This window comes from Elephantulus edwardii, unplaced genomic scaffold (assembly GCF_000299155.1).
Source record: "Elephantulus edwardii isolate Elephantulus edwardi_28Jun2011 unplaced genomic scaffold, EleEdw1.0 scaffold00187, whole genome shotgun sequence".
NCBI classification, from domain to species: Eukaryota; Metazoa; Chordata; class Mammalia; order Macroscelidea; family Macroscelididae; genus Elephantulus; species Elephantulus edwardii.
Window position 1 is genome coordinate 4,761,124 of NW_006399937.1, and position 13,373 is coordinate 4,774,496.

Here is a 13,373-nt window from a genome sequence, read left to right on the forward strand (position 1 = left end):
TGCCTTGAGTAGTGCGCTCTTATAAGTTTATTCTATATGAGATCAAAGTAAAAACATCGTAAAATATTATATGGGAAGCTTAAAGTTGAGTGACTTTATGTTCATTGGAAAGGAAGAAGACTCAGAAATGTAAGATGAAAATGATTGCACCAAAGAATGTAAATAACCGGTGTCACAGACTTTGAACTGTATGTTCATTCGTATATTTGTGTTAGAATTGTTTTGATGGCACAAGTTTGTTTTGTAACTTTTTACTTAATAATAGCAACAACAATACTAGTCATTTCCTTATTATTTATTTGAATAATTTCTAGAATTTTATCAATTTATTTGAATAGATTCCAAGATTCATGCTTTGTCATTCAACAGGTGAAATCATAAGATCAATCCCTTTCATGTAGTTCAACCTCACAGTTCCATTCAAACTAAATACATCCAGTAAGGCTCACTATGATTGCGTGTCTTGTTTATCATCAAGAAAATAAGAAAAAAATAATATACACTAGCAACAGATCATCTACCAAACTAACTGAAAGGAATAGTCCTCACCTCACACAAGAACAAAATCAAAACAAACATGAATATTAAAGTAAAACTTGAGTTACTATTTGAATAGTATACAGGCCTTTGGAAGCAGGACAGTCATCCACTTCCTAAATATTACTCTGGAAACTCTATGAACTTTGAGAAATGATAGTTATCAAAATGTTTCAGGTCTTTTGTTCATAATGTCACTATGAGTTGTGCTTGACTCGATGGCAATCAATAATACATCCACAACAACCTATAGGCCAGATTTACTAATTTCTGAGAATGTTTCTTGTTTTGTTTTGTTTAGAATCTAGCAAGAAGATAAGGAAAAGGCACAGTGAAATAAAATACCACGGTTACAAACAGTGTAGGTTGATACCATAGGATAATGGGGCCCTGTAATTAATTAGGAAGATGGAATGTACTGCAATGTGTCCTATAAGCTCATCAGAAGAGGACACTGAAGGTCTGGATAGACAAAGAAGGACTCTAGGCTATGAAAGATAAAATTGAAATGATTACACAGCAGCATGACTACTCTTTCCTAATTCTTAAATGTGCTCTCCAGAGGTATCTTACTTTCATCTCTTATGTATTTGCTAGGATGAAGGTTTTCATGCATCTTAAATAGGAAGAAAGGTAAAAGGCACCTTTGAATTCTAGCATCTTCAAAGAGTTGTGATAAATGAACAAGTATGAAAAAAATAACAATAAATCTTTAATAACTTGGAAATACACTTAGAGAAATTGTTAGACTTCAAGGGTTTTCAATGCAGAGACTACACTAAAAGCTATTTTTATAAACTGCAGGAACTAACAAAGTGTTTCATATACATGAAACCCATGTTTGACATTGCATTTTACATTCATTCATTTCCTCAATCATTTGCTAAATGTTTGTAGAGTGCCTGTTTTAAGGACAACACATGGCTTAAATAACTGGGAAATAAACTCCGATAAAAGACATCATCACTTGGCCTGAAGAATCTTATAAAGTAATGTGGAGATTGACATGTTTAGAGTTAAGAATAGAGCAAACTGATGTAATAGGTACATACACTATAGATGTAGTATTTAAATCTGATTATACAAGTAAATTATCATAGGGAATGTGCCTTTAACAAAGTATAGATTGTATAGTAGATAGAACACTCAGCTGTTAGCCAAAGAAGCAGTTCTTCTCTGTCTTATCAGGTTGTTATGAGACTTGGCTCAACAATCATGAGTATGGAGAGAAGCCCCAATGACACAGTATGAACACTTGGCTCACTAAAGAGAACAATTCAAGGATCCAAAGTACTTTTCAGGAGGACATGACAATCTGTTTCTAGTCTTGAAAATCTTCTTGGGCAGTTCTACTCTGTTATAAAGGGCCTCTACGAGTCAAATTCAACTCAATATCAATGAGTTTGTTTTTGGTTTATGCCTTTGGATCTTGAAAAGGAAGTTAAATTTTTACATCAATCACTAGAAAATAATTATATGATTATAACTAGGGTAAATAAAGTAATGAATTATAAAGAAGAACTTGAGTGAAAAGTTAAATATCTCAGTATTCTAAATGTTAAACATTTTGGAAAATAGAATTATCAGGAGTGGTATTGTCAACGAACATTCAATGTTCTGCCAGGATATTGGGAATTGGGCTTTAGCGCACATCAATGAACAAAGGCTTTTAAAATATTATAGAGCTTGGTATAATAGGTATTGACTTTTTCCTCAGAAAATAAAATATGGAGAAGGAAGTTAAAATGAAACAGGTATTATCAACAAATAATGGTTGAGTATGCAAGTAAATATGGGTCATTAATGATAAAAGTTGCCTATTTTTTTTCTATTGTTGAACAAAAAGCTAAGAACTTTAACAATACCTCTAACACTTCAGAAGTCAAACCAATAAGAAAAACAAAAAAAAATTTACTTTTTCACTCAATTACAATTTAATAGGCTTGTTTTTGTTGTTATGTGTAATCAAGTCAGTGACTCTATGTACAATAGTCCTGAAACCTGCTCTATCCTCTCCCAACCTTACTGTCTCTGACACACTTACCTTCATTATCCTAGTCACTGATTTAATCCATCTCATTGATGATATTCCTCTCCTGTGCTGCCCCTCCAGTCTCTAAAGCATAATGCCCCTCTCCAAGGATAAGTCCCTCCTTGAAACATGCCCGAAGTACATGAAATGAAGGTCCAGAATCCTTGCCTCCAAAGAGCAGCCTGGTTTCACCCTCTCTAAGACGAACCTGTTCTCCTAGCAGTCCATGCTATATTCAATACTCTTCTCCAACATCACAACTGAAAGGCATCAATCAATTCTCCTTCTATCATCCCTAGCCACTTGATGCATAACAAGTGCTTGCAAAGACCATGGCCTGAATCAGGCACACCTAGGTCTCCAGATTGACATTTTTGTGCTTTGTTGCTCTGGAAAGTTCCCTGAACAAAGTGAAATCTAACACTGGTCCATAAAGTCACACAGAACGCATGTGCCTTCTGTTCTGTGACTTTATAATCTTGTTTGAATTTTAACTTACATAAATAAAATCATGATTAGGAAGCCAAATGCACAGTCCAAGAGGGGATGTATACCACTTCAACTAACATTCTTTTGAGCTCATTCCTATGACCCATGTATAGAATTTAGAAATATAATCTAGCTGTACAGCATTATGGAAGGTAACATGGATACTGTTGAAAAATTATTCAGCTTTTACAGTAATAAATATATGAAAATACCATAAATGAAGAAAGAAAAGAAAAAAGTCTATTGTGAAGTAAAGGAAATAAATTCACGGCTGGACATATTTATTTAGGGTTGTATTATTGTAATCTAATGATAATTTATACATTAGTATTAGTATTAGTAAAAATTAATACTAATTATTTCAATTAGTATGAGATTATTTTAAGGTGTGTACCTATTTGAACTGTATGCTGCACAAATAATTTCAAAAGCTGGATTATATAAAGAATAATATGGCATCAGAATTAGAGGAAAACCCACCAACAACCTGCACTAAGCATATGAAAAAACTCTGCTTGCAGAAAGTAAAGAGGATTTGAAGTGCTTGCTAAAGAATGTCAAAGATTACAACCTCCAGTATGTTAATACATACATCTGAAAATCATACAAACAACAATCTCCACCATTAGAACAATATGAAATACAAAGATAGAAGGAGAAAATTGGAAATTGTCAAGGAAAATTGGAAATTTCCACTTGAAATCACAATCATAATTTATGAATGAAGCAGTTTAAAAACCAGAATATATGTTAAGTGAGGCAAATCTGTCTAAGGCCTCCCAAAGTGCTAAAAAAGCAATGAGATTGATTTAAAGACTAAGGTGCACCTGATGCAAGCTAGTCTTTCCAATTTTTTCCTGTGTATCAGAAAGTTGAATGATGAATAAGAATGTCAGAAGAATTGATACCTTCAAGCTTTCGTTTAAAGAATTTGGATTATGCCATTTCTTGTCAAAAGACCCAACTAGTCTTTTTTTGGAGGAAGTGCTGTCACTGTGCTCATTAGAGGCTAGGAGGGCTTTGTCTCCAGGTCTTTGAGCATGTTGTTAGGAGCAGTCAGTCACTGGGAAAAGACATCATGCTGGGAAAGGTGGAGAGTCAGAGGGGAAACAAATGAAGATCCAAAACAGTTGATGCAGTAAATTAAACAATGGGCAGCAGCATATCAGAGACTGTAAGGATGGTACAGGATTGGGCAAGGTTCATGCTTGCTATTCATGAGATTGTTACTAGTTATGGAGATCTTGATGGCATGTAAAAACAACAAAAGCAACAATTGAAATATTCTGTATTTAGTGATGAATCGGAATTGTAATCTCAGGATGAATTTACTTGATGTGGAATCCTTAATGTGGAAAGAAATGTGAATGAGAGAAAAGAAGACTGACTAAAGAAGATCAGGAGGGCTGGTAAAGAAAGAGAAGGCAAAGTTAAGTGACAAAAACCAATCAATCATCTGGGAATAATTATGGTGAGAAGAAAGCCAAGGGAGCTGCAATAGGGTATACAGAAGTTATACAAGAGAGAGTTTGAACAGAAGAGTAGTGAACAAAAGAGAATAGTGATAACATTGAAACTTTTCATCTGCTATCTTTCATTTACTTTTTAAATTGTGATTATAGTGGAAGTTTACAGAAAGGATGAATTTTCAATCATTAATTGATACACATTTTTCTCCCTGGTCCTTCTCCCAATTCTCTTTGTAATGCATGCTTTATTTCAGATTGTTATTGCCATACACAAAATATCTAATTATACATTCCCCTCAGATAGTTCCTCCCTTTCCCCCATTCTGTTATAGTGTGGATTATCTATCCATTTCCCCCTGCTTTTCCCTCCCCCATGTCCATCTTATTTTTATAACAGTGGTCTTCCAAACTATTGTATTTTGCAAATGCAATGTTTTTTTTCAAGGCTGTGTAGTATTCCATACTGTGGATATATCACAGATTTTATATCCATTAGTTTGTTGACAGGAACTTAGGCTACTTTCATCTTTTTGCTCTTGTGAATAACGCTTATGATGAAGATGAGTGTACATATATCTGTTTACATCACAGCTCTGGGTTCTTTGGTATATAGTCACAGTAGTTTGATAGCTGAACCAAATGGTATTGCTTATTCCAATTTTTGGAGAAGGTTACAGACTAACTTCAATAGGGTTTGTAGCATTTTACATTTCTACCAGTAATGAATGACAGCTCCTATTTCTCCACATCCTTACTAATTTTTGTTTTCTGCCCTGTTAAACTTTACTATTGTTTCTAGGGTAAGATGTTATCTCATATTGTTATTTTAATATTTATCGCTCTGAGAGCTAGGGATTTTGAAAATTTCTACATGTTTTGTTGGCCATCTGCATTTTTTCTTTGCTAAAGTGTATATTCATATCTTATGGCCATTTTATGATTGAATTGTTTGCCTTTTTCTTGTTGAAGTGCTGGAGTATTCTACAAATTTTAGATGTGAGTCCCTCAGATGATATGTCATTGCCAAATATTTTTCCCTAGTCTGCAAGCTTCCTTTGAATTGCCCTGTTGGAGAAATCTTTTTATATGCATAGGAATTTGAATTTTAGAACATTCCATTCATCTATTTAATCCTCTCCTGGATGTGTAGGGTTTTTGTTACACTTGGAAATCTATTCACTCCGTAGATTAAGGCAGGCCTTCTAGAGTTGTCCCTAGCTTTTCTCTGAGGCATTTAACAGTCTCTGGTTTTATTCTTTTGTCCCTGATCCCCCTTGAGGTTGGATTTTGTGTATGGTGTGAGATACGCGTCTTGTTTCAGTTTTCTGCAGATGGTTTTGCAATTTTTCCAGCACCATTTGTCAAAGAAGATGTAGTTTCCCCACTTTACTGATTTTTACTGCTTGTCATGTGTTGGTTTACCATAGTTGATGTGTTGATTTCTGGGTTCTATTCCATCTATGTGTCTGTTGTTGTACTCGTGCTATGCTGTCTTGATTACTATGGACGTGTAGTAGGATTTGAGATCAGAGAGTGTGATGACTCCTACCTTATAGGATACCAGTTTTGTTGAGGATATTTGTGTCTATGTTTATCAGAGATATTGGTCTAGAGTTTTCCATTTTGCTGATGTCTTCATATGACTGTGGTATCAGGTATATTTGCATGATAGAATGAGTCTGAGAATATTTCTTTGTTTCCCCCAGAAATTATTAATGTAGAATTGGTATCAACTTTTCTCTGATTGTTTCCTAAAATTCACTGGCAAAGTCATCTGGTTTAGGACTTTTTTGGTTGCAAATTTGTGTTCGGGTCTTTTGTTTTTGTTCTTTTTTTTTTTTTTTAATGAACTGTTCAATTCCTTCTTTTGTGATGAGTCTCCTCAAAGTGGGAGACTTCATTGTCAGTTTGAGTGAGTTGTGAGTTTTTCTATAGGTTTAAAAATTTATTTTCATATAGTTTATCATAAAATTCTAGTTAGTTTTTTCATTCAAGTTGCTTATGTAGTGATATTAGTCCCTGTATTTCTTTTTTACATTATATGTGTCCTTTAGCTTTGCCAGTGTTGTATTGATTTTATTTCCCCTTTTGGAGAACTAACACTTGGTCTTGTTAATAGTTTCAGTTGTTTTCTGTTTTCTATTTTGTTTATGTCTTCATCTTTAGAATTTCCTTTATTTTAGAGATTGTTAGATTTTCTTGCTCCTTTTTTTCTATTTTTGGAGATGTATTAAATAGTAATTTTTGTTTCTTCTTCTTTTCTGAGGTGTTTGCTTATTGTTATGAATTGACCTCTAAGTACTTCTTCGGCTGTTATTGAGAGGTTTTGATAAGTTGTGTTTTCAGTCTTGTTTGTTTCAAGAAACTTTAATTCCATTTTTGTATTTTTTCTATTACACACTCATATTTAAGCTGAGTAACTTTTAACTTCCAGGGACATGAGATTTTCTCCTTTATCTTCTTGTCGATTTCTAATTTTATAGTATTGTTGTTTTAAATAATATTTTGTATTATTTCAACATATTAAAATGTATTGAGGTTTACTTTGTGACTTAAAATATTTATAATGCAGAATATTCCATCTGTGCTGGAGAAGAATGTACACTTATATTTATGGAGGGTGCATTAACCTATCTATAACTATGAGATCGAGTTGGTTGATTGTATATTAATTAAAACTTTGTTCAGTTTCTTTCTGGTAATCCTATTTTTCCTTAAGAATAGTCTATTGAAGTCTCCTACTAATGTTGTGGTGTTCTCTATTTCTTTTTCCCAGCTCTGTTAATGTTTGCTTTGCATATTTTGCAGCTCTGCCATTTGGTACATAGGTATTTTTCATTATTATGCTCTCGTGTTCCACTGACTATATAAGCAAAACTGTATAGTGTCTTTCCTTGTCCATTAAGCCGATTTGCACTCTTAAGTCTATTTTTTTGTTGTTGTTGTTGGTTGCTGTGAGTTGAACACAACTCCTAGTTACCCTATGAACAAAAGACCTGAATCCTTTCTATAACTATTATTGTTTATTAAAGTTCATAGAGTCTCCAGAGACACATTATTTAGGAAGTGGAAGTCTATTTTATCAAAGTTTAATGTTGCTACTCCTGCTTTTTCTGAATTTCGCTTGGCCTTGGTATATTTTTCTCTCACCCTTTGGTTTTTGGGTTTGGTGTTGGGTTTTTTTTGTGTTGTTTTTTTTTTATTTATCTTTGCTTTTCATGTGTGTCTGTTGTAGATAGTATATTGCTTTTTAAATTTTTTTTTTAATCTAAATGGCTTAGCAAGTAATTATGAAGACCATGGCCTGCATTAGGTACACCTTAGTCTCTAGTCAGACATCATTGCTTTTCATCACTCTGGAGAGGTTCCTGACAGCAGATTTTCCCAGGGCAATTTGTCTTTTGATTTTCTGACTGCTGATGTTAAGAGTGTAGATTGTGCAGCCAAGCAAGCTGTAATTATTAACACCCTCAATCTCTTCTCCATCTGTCATTGTGCTTCCAGTGGGTCCAAGGAGAAGAATCTTTGACTTCTTGATATGGAGTTTCAATCTATATTGTAGACTACAGTCTTTGAACTTCTGCAGCACATGCTTTACGTTCTCCCCAGCTTTAGCAAGCACATTGTGTCATGTGCATAATTTAGATCATTGATGAGTTTTCCTCAAATTCTAAGACCACATCACACCTTATAAAGTCCTGCTTCCTGAATGATCTGTTCTACATATAGATTGAAGAGGTATGGAAACAGAGTGCATCCCTGATGCACTCCTTTTCTGATTTTTAACCATGCTGTGTTCCCTGCTCTGTTCTGAGGATTGATTGTATAGATAACAAAATTGTTTTGCAAACGTTCATGTAGATTACAATAAAAATAAAATAAGAAAATACAAGACATAACAATAGGCCAGAACCACTCATCACATCATCCTCTTGGCTCTGATTCAAGCCTAGAATCACGTAAAAGTGCACAGCCATCCAATTATATTAATGCCTAACTCAAATGACTCTGTCTTTCTCTGCCTCTCTAATTCAGGAAAATAACCCATCGCTACTATGGAAGGTGTATTTTTTAACAAAACGATCTTAGCTTTCACCTTAAAAAAATCAAGTGGCAATTTATTTATTAGATCTTTAAACAGGTTCTGGGCAGCAGATTTTTCCTTTGCAATGCATTATTTGATTTCTGAGTGTTGCTTACCGATGGTCATTATTTGTGGGTCAAAGTAAAATGAAATTCTTGGTGGTTTCATTTATCATGCTGTTGCAAATCAGTCTAGTTGAGAGGAATTTTAGTTCCTTGATACTGAGGTGTAATCCATACTGAAGACTATAGACTTTGATTTTATTCAATTACTGTATCAAGCCTTGACCTATTGTGATATTTGCATATTACAGGTTGTTGATGAATTTTGACATCACTTTCTTTTTTGTAAAAACCAGCTGCTTAGATTACTTACATAAGCAGTGATGTTCCATGGTCTCTTCTAAATCCAATCTGAATTTTTGACAATTGCTTATGAATGTATTACTATGATATTATAAATAATTTTCAACATTTTACATACATTTGATATTAGTGATATTGATTGATAATTTCCCCATTCTGTAATTTTCCTTTCCCCTCTTTTTTTTTCCCCTGCACAGTCAAAAACTTGGCTGTCTTAATCAATTGGACAGGTAGTTGTTTTCTAGGTTTCTTAGAACAGAAAATTGAGTAAGTTTAGAACTACATCAATTATTTGTTGAAATACTGTTAATGGTATTCCATCAATTCTTGGAGTCTCTTTTCTTTTTTGCCAATGTTTCCAGTGAAGTTTGCAGTTCTTCCTTCAGTTTCATTGTTTCTTTAATGTATAATGGTTCGATGTTCAACATCTTATTCATTGATTCTGTATTTTTCTTCTATATTCTTTTGATGCTTCCTGTGTCACTCAATATTTCATCCATATATAATCCTTCAGTATTTATTACAATTTATAGCTCGAAATATCTTCTTCAGTTATTTCAGTTTAAAAAATGTGAAGCTTGCACTTTCCAAAAGGAAAAAGTATAAAAATAAATGTTTTTATAACTCCAGTATGTTGTGCATTTCTTTATGATAATCTGTCTTCTTGAGATGCCCTTTGAAGCTTCCTATGCAGTTCTTACTTCAGTATTTGTACCTTTTGCTCCTTTACATTCAAGAGCAAATTTCAGAACACTTCTGACATCTGTCACTGGTTTTTTCTTTATTTCATGTCTTATTAATGACCTTTGCTTTCCTCAAGAAGCTTTGGTGGCATAATACGTTATTTCTAGAGATGTTTATCCATTAAGTCAGTGGATAAAATTCACCAGGGTCTCCAAACAAGAATGATGGATAGTTTTTTCTCATAAATATGGGAATGTGATGATACAGTGTGATAAGAAGCATTGATTAATAGCAACTTAAAATAAAAAGCAAAATATATATGAATGTATAAAATATTATGTGCATAAATAAAACACAATATATATGAATGATTGTACAAATACCAGTTTAAAACAAATAAAAATATTTATTGCTTCAGAAACTCATAGAGGATTACTATGAGCCAGAATCAATTCCAGGGCAGAAGTACTTAAAAGACATCCACAACTTGTTTTGTCATCATTCTCAATGAGAGTGGCTATCTCTTCAGTTAACGTTAAAATCATATCTATCTATCTATCTATCTATCTATCTATCTATCTATCTATCTATCTATCTATCTAACTATCTATCTATCTATCATTTAAATATTAATTTTAGTAGTGGTTGTTATGTATCACCGAGTTGGAATCGATCCATAATTTCAAAGGCAGTAATAGCACAAGAGGAGATTATCCAGACTCCTGTGTAACAGCTAGCAGAATTGAACTGTATGCCATCAGGATTGCAACTCAGATTCTTATCACTAGATCACCATAGATTCCCAGGAGTATAGCTAAATTATTATGATATGAACATATTTATTAAAAACTTGCTATGTGCCATGTAGTATGGTTAAAACATTAAATTATTATATATTTCATGATAAATACAGAGTATATATATAATATTATCTTTGAGTTCAGCATGACCCATAGCGACCTTATGAACAAAAGGCCTGAAGCCTTTCTGCCACTATAGATATTTATCAGAGTTCATAGAGTTTCCAGAGGCATGTTGTTTAGGAAGTGGATGCCACTCCTTCTTCCAAACCTGTCATAGTGCGCTACTGGTTGAGTCGCCTGTGATGCACAGTGAACCTATGTACAGCAGCTCTGAACCATTCCCCATCCTGAGCCAGTCTCACTAATTCTGACACACCAACTCCCATTGCCCCAGTCATGGTATCAAGCCATCTGATCCAGGGTCTTCCTCTCCTGCTCTGTCCCTCCACCCTTTCAAGTATGATGTGCTTCTCCAAAGATAGATCTCTCCTGGCCATGTGACCAAATTAAGTGAGGCAGAGCTTCAAAATCCTAGCCTGCAAGGAAAGACTTGGTTTCACTCTCTCCAAGACAGATCTGTTTACTATCTTAATAGCCCATGGTATATTTAAGACTCTTCTCCAGCACCACAATTAAAAGGCATCTATTCTTTTTCTGTCATCATTAGTAATTGTCCAACTTTCTGAAGAATAGCAAGTCATTTAGAAGACCATGGCCTAGATTAGACACACATTTGTATCTAGACTCACACTGTTGCTCTTCAGTATTCTGGAGAGGTCTGTGACAGCAGATTTTCCCAATGCAATTTGTCTTTTGATTTCCTGACTGCTGTTAAGTAAGAGTGCTCATGAAATATTAATCAAAATGGGTGACCTCAGAGGACATTATGCTGAGTAAAATATCTCAGACACAAAAGGACAAATACTGCATAGTGCCACTGTTGTAAAATGAGACTAACATCGGGGTTGGTGGAGACTGAGAAAGATGGGATAAATGATGTATACTGCATTGAAATGGATGAGAGAGAGAAAACTGTTTAAAGCATATATATGATTAGGTATTATTGTCATGACAGGAGTCCAGAACGAAGGTTGCATAGTAGAGGCGACTTGGGTGAAGGGATTGTATAACAATGAAAGAATTTTTCTTTTACTTTTCAAAGAGAAGAATGAACTGCAGAAGAGAAGTGGGCAGGGAGAAAAGTGCAACAATGAATGAATGGAAATCCAAAATCTCTATAATTTTCAATAAAATTATTAATGTTGTTGTTGTTATGTGCCATTGAGTCATTTGCGACTCATAGTGACTCTAGGTACAAGAGCCCTAAATGCCATTCTATCTTATTCCAACCTCGCTGTTTCAAACACGTTTATTCCCAGCACTCCACTCACAGAATTGATCCATCTCATTGAGGGTCTTCCTCTCCTGCACTGTCCCTCCACTCTCCCAAACATGATGTCCCTCTCCAAGCACCAGTCCCTCCTTGCAACAGGCCCAGAATATGTCAGATGAAGCTTCAGAATCCTTGGCTCCAGGAAACATTCTGGCTTTACCCTCTCCAGGACAAACCTGTTTGTTCTCCTAGCAGTCCACACCACACCTAGCCCTCTAGCACAACAACACAAAGCCATCAATCCTCTTTCTATCATCCCTATTCACTGTCCAGCTCTCCTATGCATAGCACAAAATTGCAAAGACCATAGCCTGGATCAGGGGCACCTTAGTCTCCAGCCTGACGTCATTGCACTTCAGTACTCTTGAGAGGTCCCTCGCAGCTGACTTTCCCAATGCAATTAGTCTCCTGATTTTCTGGCTGCTGTTACCAAGAGTGTTGATAATAATAATAAATCTTAAAAAGAGTGCTGATTGTGGATTTGAGCATGGTGTAATTGCTAACAACCTCGATATTTTCTCCATTTATTGTGGGGCTGCCAATTGGCCCAGTGGTGAGAATCTTTGTCTTCTTGATGTTGACCTCCAATCCACACTGAAGTCTACAGCTCTTGACCTTTTGGAGCAAGTGCTTCAGTTCTTCTTCAGTTTCAGGAGGCGAGGTTGTGTCATTTGCGTATTGTAGGTTGTTAATGAGTCTTCCTCCAATCTTGATGCCACACTCCTCCTTATAAAACCCTGCCTCCTGAATGTTCTGTTCTGCATACAGATTGAAAAGTTACGGGGACAGAATGCAACACTTCGCATTCCTTTCCTTATTTTGAACCATGCAGTATATCCTTGCTCTGTTTTGAGGACTACTTCTTGGTCCAAGTATAATTTTCACATAAGCACAATCAATTGTTCTGAGATTCCCATTTTCCTCAAGGTTAGCCACAATTTATTGTGATCCACACAGTCAAATGCCTTTGCATAGTCAGTGAAACACAGATAGACATGCTTCAGGTACTCTCTGCTTTCTGCCAAGATCCATCTGACATTGGCAATAATGCCCTAGTGCCATGACCTCTTCTAAAGCCAGCTTGTATTTCTGGTAGTTCTCTGTCAATGTACTGTTCAAGTCTTTTCTGGGTAGTCTTCAGCAGGATTTTGCTAGTGTGTGGTACTGGTGATATTTTTTTATAATTTCCAAACCCTGTCGGATCAACTTTTTTTGTAATGAGAATAAATATGGATCTCTTCCAGTCAGTTGGCCAAGTAGTTGTCCTCTAGATTTCTTGGCACAACTTGGTGGCAGCATCTGTTTGCTGAAATATGTCAGTTGATAGGCCATCAATTCCTGGGGCTTTATATATATATAATATTATTATATTTTATATATATTTTTTTTCACAATCACCTTAAAAAGCATATATCATTATTACCACTAAAGAGTTGAAGTAAATGTTATAACTATTGTTTAAAACCAAGATCTTGTATCTTTAGCTAACGTGTTTTATATATTTCATCATTCCAAGG